Here is a 10462-nt window from a genome sequence, read left to right as displayed (position 1 = left end):
CTGCTCCTGAATGACTACTGGGTACATAACGAAATGAAAGCAGAAATAAAGATGTTCTTTGAAACCAATGAGAACAAAGATACAACTTACCAGAATCTCTGGGACACATTAAAGCAATGTGTAGAGGGAAATTTACAGCACTAATGCCCACAAGAGAAAGCAGGAGAGATCCAAAATTGACACTCTAACATCACAATTAAAAGAACTAGAGAGGCAAGAGCAAACACATTCAAAAGCTAGCAGAAGGCAAGAAAAACTAAGATCAGAGCAGAATGAAGGAGATAGAGACACAAAAAACCCTCCAAAAAATCAATGAATCCAGGAGTTGGTTTTTTGAAAAGATCAACAAAATTGACAGACCGCTAGCAAGACTAATAAAGAAGAAAGAGAGAGGAATCAATAGTCGCAATAAAAAAAATAAAGGGGATATCACCGTCGACCCCACAGAAATACAAACAACCATCAGAGAAACTATAAATGCCTCTACGCAAATCAACTAGAAAATCTAGAAGAAATGGATAATTTCCTGGACACTTACACTCTCCCAAGACTAAACCAGGAAGAAGTTGAATCCCTGAATAGACCAATAGCAGGCTCTGAAATTGAGGCAATAATTAAGAGCCTACCAACCAAAAACAGTCCAGGACCAGATGGATTCACAGCTGAATTCTATCAGAGGTATAAGGAGGAGCTGGTACCATTCCTTCTGAAACTATTCCAATCAATAGAAAAAGAGGGAATCCTCCCTAACTCTTTTTATGAGGCCAATATCATCCTGATACCAAAGCCTGGCAGAAACACAACAAAAAAAGAGAATTTTAGACCACTATCCCTGATGAACATCGATGCAAAAATCCTCAACAAAATACTGGCAAACCGGATCCAGCAGCACATCAAAATGCTTATCCACCATGATCAAGTGGGCTTCATCCCTGGGATGCAAGGCTGCTTCAACATTCGCAAATCAATAAACGTAATCCAGCATAGAAACAGAACCAAAGACAAGAACCACATGATTATCTCAATAGATGCAGAAAAGGCTTTTGACAAAATTCAACAGCCCTTTATGCTAAAAACGCTCAATAAATTCGGTATTGATGGAACGTACCTCAAAATCATAAGAGCTATTATGACCAACCCACAGCTAATATCATACTGAATGGGCAAAAACTGGAAAAATTCCCTTTGAAAACTGGCACAAGACAGGGATGCCCTCTCTCACCACTCCTATTCAACATCGTGTTGGAAGTTCTGGCTAGGGCAATCAGGGAAGAGAAAGAAATCAAGGGTATCCAGTTAGGAAAAGAAGAAGTCAATTGTCCCTGTTTGCAGATGACATGATTGTATATTTCGAAACCCCATTGTCTCAGCCCAAAATCTCCTTAAGCTGATAAGCAACTTCAGCAAAGTCTCAGGATACAAAATTAATGTGCACAAATCACAAGCATTCTTATACACCAGTAACAGACAAGCAGAGAGCCAAATCAGGAATGAACTTCCATTCACAATTGCTTCAAAGAGAATAAAATACCTAGGAATCCAGCTTACAAGGGATGTAAAGGACCTCTTCAAGGAGAACTACAAACCACTGCTCAGTGAAACCAAAGAGGACACAAACAATGGAATAACATACCATGCTCATGGATAGGAAGAATCAATATCGTGAAAATGGCCATACTGCCCAAGGTTATTATAGATTCAATGCCATCCCCTCAAGCTACCAATGACTTTCTTCACAGAATGGAATTAAAAAAAAGGCTTTAAAGTTCATATGGAACCAAAAAAGAGCCCGCATTGCCAAGACAATCCTAAGTCAAAAGGACAAAGCTGGAGGCGTCACGCTACCTGACTTCAAACTATACTACAAGGCTACAGTAACCAAAACAGCATGGTACTGGTACCACAGCAGAGATATAGACCAATGGAACAGAACAGAGTCCTCAGAAATAATACCATACATCTACAGCCATCTGATCTTTGACAAACCTGAGAGAAACAAGAAATGGGGAAAGGATTCCTATTTAATAAATGGTGCTGGGAAAATTGGCTAGCCATAAGTAGAAAGCTGAAACTGGATCCTTTCCTACCCCTTATACGAAAATTAATTCAAGATGGATCAGAGACTTAAATGTTAGACCTAATACCATAAAACCCTAGAAGAAAATCTAGGTAGTACCATTCAGGACATAGGCATGGGCAAGGACTTCATGTCTAAAACACCAAAAGCAACGGCAGCAAAAGCCAAAATGACAAATGGGATCTAATTAAACTAAAGAGCTTGCCACAGCAAAAGAAACTACCATCAGAGTGAATAGGCAACCTACAGAATTGGAGAAAATTTTTGCAACTACTCATCTGACAAAGGGCTAATATCCAGAATCTACAAAGAACTCAAAAATATACAAGAAAAAAACACAACAACCCCATCAAAAAGTAGGGAAAGGATATGAACAGACATTTCTCAAAAGAAGACATCCATACAGCCAACAGACACATGAAAAAATGCTCATCATCACTGGCCATCAGAGAAATGCAAATCAAAACACAATGAGATACCATCTCACACCAGTTAGAATGGCAATCATTAAGAAGTCAGGAAACAACAGGTGTTGGAGAGGATGTGGAGAAATAGGAACACTTTTACACTGTTGGTGGGATTGTAAACTAATTCAACCATTATGGAAAACAGTATGGTGATTCCTCAAGGATCTAGAACTAGATGTACCATATGACCCAGCCATCCCACTACGGGTATATACCCAAAGGATTATAAATTACTCTACTACAAAGACACATGCACACGTATGTTTATTGCGGCACTATTCACAATAGCAAAGACTTGGAATCAACCCAAATGTCCATCTGTGACAGACTGGATAAGAAAATGTGGCACATATACACCATGAAATACTATGCAGCCATCAAAAAGGATGAGTTTGCGTCCTTTGTAGGGACATGGATGCAGCTGGAATCCATCATTCTTAGCAAACTATCACAAGAAGAGAAACCAAACACCGCATGTTCTCACTCATAGGTGGGAACTGAACAATGAGATCACTTGGACTCGGGAAGGGAACATCACACACTGGGGCCTATCATGGGGAGGGGGGAGGAGGGAGGGATTTCATTGGGGAGTTATACATGATTAAACGTCATGCACATGTACCCTAGAACTTAAAGTATAATAAAAAAAAATAAAATAAAATTTAAAAAATGAGAAACTCTAAAGACAATTAGATGTATCTAATTTCACAAAAATTAATAACTTGTGTCCATCAAAGGGAATTATCACAAATGTAAAATGGCACACCATAGAATGAAAGAAAACATTTGCAAATTATATATGTATATATGTGTATATATATATATATATTTGTGGTTGTATAATATCTTATATGTGGACTTGTGTCATCAAAATATAAACTACCAAATACTTAAATGTGCAGAAATCCAAATAGACATATCTCCAAAGAAGATATAAAAATGTTCAAAAGCAAAAGAAAAAATCTCAAAATCTTTATAAAACAAAGAAATACAAATGAAAATCGCAATGTTATACCACTTTACACTCATTAGGATGGCTATAATCAAAAAGAAATATAATACCCAGTGATAAGATGGGTGGGAAGAAAGTAGAACCCACTTGCCCTGCTGATAGCAATGTAAAACGTTGCAGTCAGTTTAGACAACTATTGGACAGTTCTTTAAATATTTAAACATATCGTTTCAGTATCTCCTTAAATTTCACCCTTGGGTATATACCCAATAGGTATGAAATCGTATATTCCCACAAAAACTTGTACACAAATATTAATATCAGGATTATTTATGGTGGCCAAAAAGTGTCCATCAATGATGAATGCATAAATAAAATGTAGTAAAACAATAATATTCAGTAATCAGTAAAGATGAATTTATCACTGATACAACTTGGTTGAACCTTAAAAACCTTATGTTAAATAAAGGAAGGAAATAAAAAATACACATGATGTATGATTCTACCTGTATAAAATATCTAGAAAAATCAAATATGTAGACAGAGAAATGATATTTGTCGTTGCCTAGGGCTTGATTGGTGGTAAGCGTGCGAGTGTTGAAGGAGAAATAGAGTGTGACTCTGAGTGGATGTAAGGTTTCTTTTATGGGGAACTAAAATATTATAAAATCAGGCTACAGTATTGATTGTACAATCCTGTGACTGTACTTAATACAAAACGGTTTGTATACTTTAAATAGATTAATTTACAATATATGACATATCTCAATGAAGCTGTCATGAAAAAATTATTGCAAAATATTTTCAAAATGTTGAGGAATTTTATAATATGTGGGCATCCTGCCCTTTAGAAAGAATGTTCTCTGTAAGTAGTAACCACCTGTTATAAACACTGGATGCAATAATATTCTCAAGCAAAAGGCGTATTTATTTTAAGGCTCATATAATAATTTGGAAGCATATCTGTAAAACATGTTTATAACATCTGTATAGCTTGAAATTAATAATAAAATAATCATGAACATTTTCAAAGTAGACAATTTTGCCAAACTATATTCTGCAATATGTACAGATGATAATATATACTTGAGTTTATTCCAGAAATGCAACTTTGTTTTAACATTGGAAATTCAGACGTTGTGATTTACCACTTTAACAGGCTAAAAAAGAAAAAAAGCACATGATTACTTCAATATGTCAAAAATTACATGACAAAATTTACTACATATTCATGGAAAAATTTTCACCAAAGAAAGACTAGAAAAAAATATTACAAATATTGATGGGTATCTACCAAAATCCCATGGAAAACATGATAATTAATGTGGAAGACTGAGTGTTTTTTCACTAAGGTTCGGATCAAGCAGGAAGCCTTTTCTCATCACTTCTATTAAATATTTCACTTGACTTTCTAGACGGTTCAATCAACAATAAAAGAAAGAAAAAAATAAGAGAAAGACATGAGAGAGGAAAAGACCAGAAAGATAGGAGAATAGGCACATATGTAAGAAAGAAAGTAGTATAACTGTTCCATTTGCAGATATTATTATTATTACCAAGAAAATACCCATGAACCTCTGAAATGAATACTATAATTTACAGAATGAACAATGTTCCATATTATAAATTCAGTATATATAAATTAATTATATTCTTAGGTACTACCAGCAAACCACTGGAAGACAAAATGACAAAATAATTCTACTTGTGATAGCACTCATCTGTGGGAAGACTTGCTTGATGAAAAACTGTTACAAACTTTCAATTTGTAAAGAGTGCAATATCTGCAAAGTGCATTAAAATTAGGTATGCTGGCACGTGTATCTCAAATCATTACTTGTGAATCTCAAATGCACACAAATTTATTTTGTAGAAGGATAATAGTATGAGAAATTCACACCAATAAATTATGTATCCTAGATAACATAGACAAATTCCTAGAAATGCAAACTACCACAATTGATTCAGGAAGATCTTTTTAAAAATCTGAACACATCTATAAACAGTTAAAAAAAATTGGAAAAACAATTTAAAAACTTCCAATGGAAAATAATACAGCAACTGATGGGAATATGCTATTAAACAACCTAAAAAAGACTTATAATAGGTTGAGTCTAGCAACCTATGAAAGAACTACATGTTATAACCAAGTGGAAATTATCTAGGGGTAAAGATAGTTCAACATACAAAATTCAATGAATATAATGCACCACATTAATAATAGAAAAAGAAAATATGATAATTTCAATTGATGCAGAAAATGTATATGACAAAGTCGAATAATCTTTCATGAAAAAACACCCAAAAGTTAAAAATAGAAGGAAATTTCTTGAAACTGATTTTGAGCATTCACAAAACATCAAGAGCTAATTATGCTTAATTGTAAAAATGGATAATGTGTACAGCCAAGAACAGAATGGAGATGACAGCCTTTACCACTGCTACTCACCATTGTGATGGAAGTTCTAGCCAGAACAATTAAGGAAGAAGAAATAAATAAAATACATTAAAATTGGAAAAAAGCAGCTAAACTATTGCAGATAACATGACCTTATATGTAGAAAATACGAAGGAATTCATAGACTATTAAAGCTAAAGACAAATTCTGCAAAGGTGCAGGATACAAGATCATCATATAAAAAATCAGAAAGTATTTCTGTAAACTAGCAATTACAAGTCTGAAAAGGAAATTAAGAAAACTATTTCACCTAAATATCATCAATAAAATGCTTATGAGTAAACTTAATCAAGGAGGCAAAGACTTTTACAATGAAAACTACGAAAGATTGCTAGAGAAGTTAAAGAAAACATAAATAGATTAAAAGGTATCCCATGTTCATAAATTGGAAGCAATATTATTAAGATGTCAGTACTACTTACAGTATACAGATATCTTCAAATTCAATGCAGTTTCTATCAAAATCTCAATGATGTTTTATTGCAGAAATAGAAAATTTCATCCTAAAATTAATATCAAAACTTAAGGAACCCAGATAGCCAAAACAATATTGAAAAAGAAAAACCAATTTGGAGGACTTATACTCTTGAAAACACTATAAAATTCAGTAATCAAAACGTATAGACGTACAAATATAAAGACAGACATAGACCAATGAAACATAATGAAAAGCCCAGATATAAACCCTTGAATGTATTGTCAAGTGATTTTCAACATGGATGCCAAGACAATTTAATGGGCAAAGCACAGCCTTTTCAACTGTCATTTTGGTATTGGACCAACTGGATATACACATGCAAAATAATAAATTAGAATGACTAAGTTAAACCTGCTTGGGCTTGAATATTTGTTCCCTGTGAAACTCACATTTGAATCTTATTCCTAAATGTAATAGTGTTGGGGAGTGGTGTCATCAAAAAGTGATTGGGTCATGAGGCCTCTGCCTTCATGAATGGATGAACCATTCATGGATGCAGGGGCCATTAAACATAATATGCAAAGAATAGATAAGACTCAAGGACAGTATCTCTAGCTAGTTGCACATTCAATGAACTCCAGTAGTCAAGGACAGTATCTCTACTTGAATTTTTTTTTATTTTTTTATTTTTTTAATTTTTTTTTATTATAACTTTAAGTTCTAGGGTACATGTGCATAACGTGCAGGTTTGTTACATATATATACTTATGCCGTGTTGGTGTGCTGCACCAATCAACACGTCAGCACTCATCAATTCATCATTTATACATGTATAACTCCCCAATGCAATCCCTCCCTCTTCCCCCCTCCCCATGATAGGCCCCAGTGTGTGATGTTCCGCTTACCAAGTCCAAGTGATCTCATTGTTCAGTTCCCACCTATGAGTGAGAACATGCGGTGTTTGGTTTTCTGTTCTTGTGATAGTTTGCTAAGAATGATGGTTTCCAGCTGCATCCATGTCCCTACAAAGGACGCAAACTCATCCTTTCTTATGGCTGCATAGTATTCCATGGTGTATATAGGCCACGTTTTCTTGATCCACTCTGTCACAGATGGCATTTGGGTTGATTCCAAGTCTTTGCTATTGTGAATAGTGCCGCAATAAACATACGTGTGCATGTGTCTTTGTAGTAGAATAATTTATAATCCTTTGGGTATATAACCAGTAGTGGGATGGCTGGGTCATATGGTACATTTAGTTCTAGATCCTTGAGGAATTGCCATACTGTTTTCCATAATGGTTGAACTAGTTTACAATCCCACCAACAGTGTAAAAGTGTTCCTATTTTCCACATCCTCTCCACACCTGTTGTTTCCTGACTTCTTAATGATTGCCATTCTAACTGGTGTGAGATGGTATCTCATTGTGGTTTTGATTTGCATTTCTCTGATGGCCAGTGATGATGAGCATTTTTTCATGTGTCTGTTGGCTGCATGAATGTCTTCTTTTGAGAAATGTCTGTTCATATCCTTTGCCCACTTTTTGATGGGGTTGTTTGTTTTTTTCTTGTATATTGTTTGAGTTCTTTGTAGATTCTGGATATTAGCCCTTTGTCAGATGAGTAGGTTGCAAAAAATTTTCTCCCATTCTGTAGGTTGCCTGTTCACTCTGATGGTAGTTCTTTTGCTGTGCAAAAGCTCTTTAGTTTAATTAGATCCCATTTGTCAATTTTGGCTTTTGCTGCCGTTGCTTTTGGTGTTTTAGACATGAAGTCCTTGCCCATGCCTATCTCCTGAATGGTACTACCTAGATTCTCTTCTAGGGTTTTATGGTATTAGGTCTAACATTTAAGTCTCTAATCCATCTTGAATTAATCTTCCTATAAGGGGTAAGGAAAGGATCCAGTTTCAGCTTTCTACTTATGGCTAGCCAATTTTCCCGCACCATTTATTGAATAGGGAATCCTTTCCTCATTTCTTGTTTCTCTCAGGTTGTCAAAGATCAGATGGCTGTAGATGTGTGGTATTATTTCTGAGGACTCTGTTCTGTTCCATTGGTCTATATCTCTGTTTTGATATCAGTACCATGCTGTTTTGGTTACTGTACTGTAGCCTTGTAGTATAGCTTGAAGTCAGGTAGCGTGACGCCTCCAGCTTTGTCCTTTTGACTTAGGATTGTCTTGGCAATGCGGGCTCTTTTTGGTTTCATATGAACTTTAAAGCAATTTTTTCCAATTCTTTGAAGAAACTCATTGGTAGCTTGATGGGGATGGCATTGAATCTATAAATAACCTTGGGCAGTATGGCCATTTTCACGATATTGATCCTTCCTATCCATGAGCATGGTATGTTCTTCCATTTGTTTGTGTCCTCTTTGATCTCACTGAGCAGTGGTTTGTAGTTCTCCTTGAAGAGGTCCTTGACATCCCTTGGAAGTTGGATTCCTAGGTATTTTATTCCCTTTGAAGCAATTGTGAATGGAAGTTCATTCCTGATTTGGCTCTCTGCTTGTCTGTTACTGGTGTATAAGAATGCTTGTGATTTGTGCACATTAATTTTGTATCCTGAGACTTTGCTGAAGTTGCTTATCACCTTAACGAGATTTCGGGCTGAGACGATGGGGATTTCTAAATATACAATCATGTATTCTGCAAACAGGGACAATTTGACTTCTTCTTTTCCTAACTGGATACCCTTGATTTCTTTCTCTTCCCTGATTGCCCTAGCCAGAACTTCCAACACGATGTTGAATAGGAGTGGTGAGAGAGGGCATCCCTGTCTTGTGCCAGTTTTCAAAGGGAATTTTTCCAGTTTTTGCCCATTCAGTATGATATTAGCTGTGGGTTGGTCATAAATAGCTCTTATGATTTTGAGGTACGTTCCATCAATACCGAATTTATTGAGCGTTTTTAGCATAAAGGGCTCTTGAATTTTGTTAAAAGCCTTTTCTGCATCTATTGAGATAATCATGTGGTTCTTGTCTTTGGTTCTGTTTCTATGCTGGATTACGTTTATTGATTTGCGAATGTTGAAGCAGCCTTGCATCCCAGGGATGAAGCCCACTTGATCATGGTGGATAAGGTTTTTGATGTTCTGCTGAATCGGTTTGCCAGTATTTTATTGAGAATTTTTGCATCGATGTTCATCAGGGATATTGTGTAAAATTCTCTTTTTTTGTTGTGTCTCTGCCAGGCTTTGGTATCAGGATGATGTTGGCCTCATAAAATGAGTTAGGAGGATTCCCTCTTTTTCTATTGATTGGAATAGTTTCAGAAGGAATGGTACCAGCTCCTCCTTGTACCTCTGGTAGAATTCAGCTGTGAATCCATCTGGTCCTGGACTTCTTTTGGTGGGTAGGCTATTAATTGTTGCCTCAGTTTCAGAGCCTGCTATTTGTCTATTCAGGGATTCAACTTCTTCCTGGTTTAGTCTTGGGAGAGTGTAAGTGTCCAGGAAATTATCCATTTCTTCTAGATTTTCTAGTTGATTTGCGAAGAGGCGTTTATAGTATTCTCTGATGGTTGTTTGTATTTCTGTGGGTCAGTGGTGATATCCCCTTTATCATTTTTTATTGCGTCTATTTGATTCCCCTCTCTTTTCTTCTTTATTAGTCTTGCTAGCGGTCTGTCAATTTGTTGATCTTTTCAAAAACGAACTCCTGGATTCATAATTTTTTGGATGGTTTTTTGTGTCTCTATCTCCTTCAGTTCTGCTCTGATCTTAATTATTGCTTCTCTTCTGCTAGCTTTTGAATGTGTTTGCTCTTGCCTCTCTAGTTCTTTAATTGTGAGTTAGTGTCCATTTTAGATCTTACCTGCTTTCTCTTGTGGGCATTTAGTGCTATAAATTTCCCTCTACACACTGCTTTAAATGTGTCCCAGAGATTCTGGTATGTTGTATCTTTGTTCTCATTGGTTTCAAAGAACATCTTTATTCTGCCTTCATTTCGTTATGTACCCAGTAGTCATTCAGGAGCAGGTTGTTCAGTTTCCATGTAGTTGAGCGGTTTGGATTGAGTTTCTTAGTCCTGAGTTCTAGTTTGATTGCACTGTGGTCTGAGAGACAGTTTGTTAGAATTTCTGTTCTTGTA

Source organism: Trachypithecus francoisi, unplaced genomic scaffold, assembly GCF_009764315.1.
Source record: "Trachypithecus francoisi isolate TF-2019V2 unplaced genomic scaffold, Tfra_2.0 Lachesis_group6, whole genome shotgun sequence".
Taxonomy (NCBI): domain Eukaryota; kingdom Metazoa; phylum Chordata; class Mammalia; order Primates; family Cercopithecidae; genus Trachypithecus; species Trachypithecus francoisi.
The sequence above is the reverse complement of the archived record's forward strand: the minus strand, read 5'-3'. Positions refer to the sequence as shown.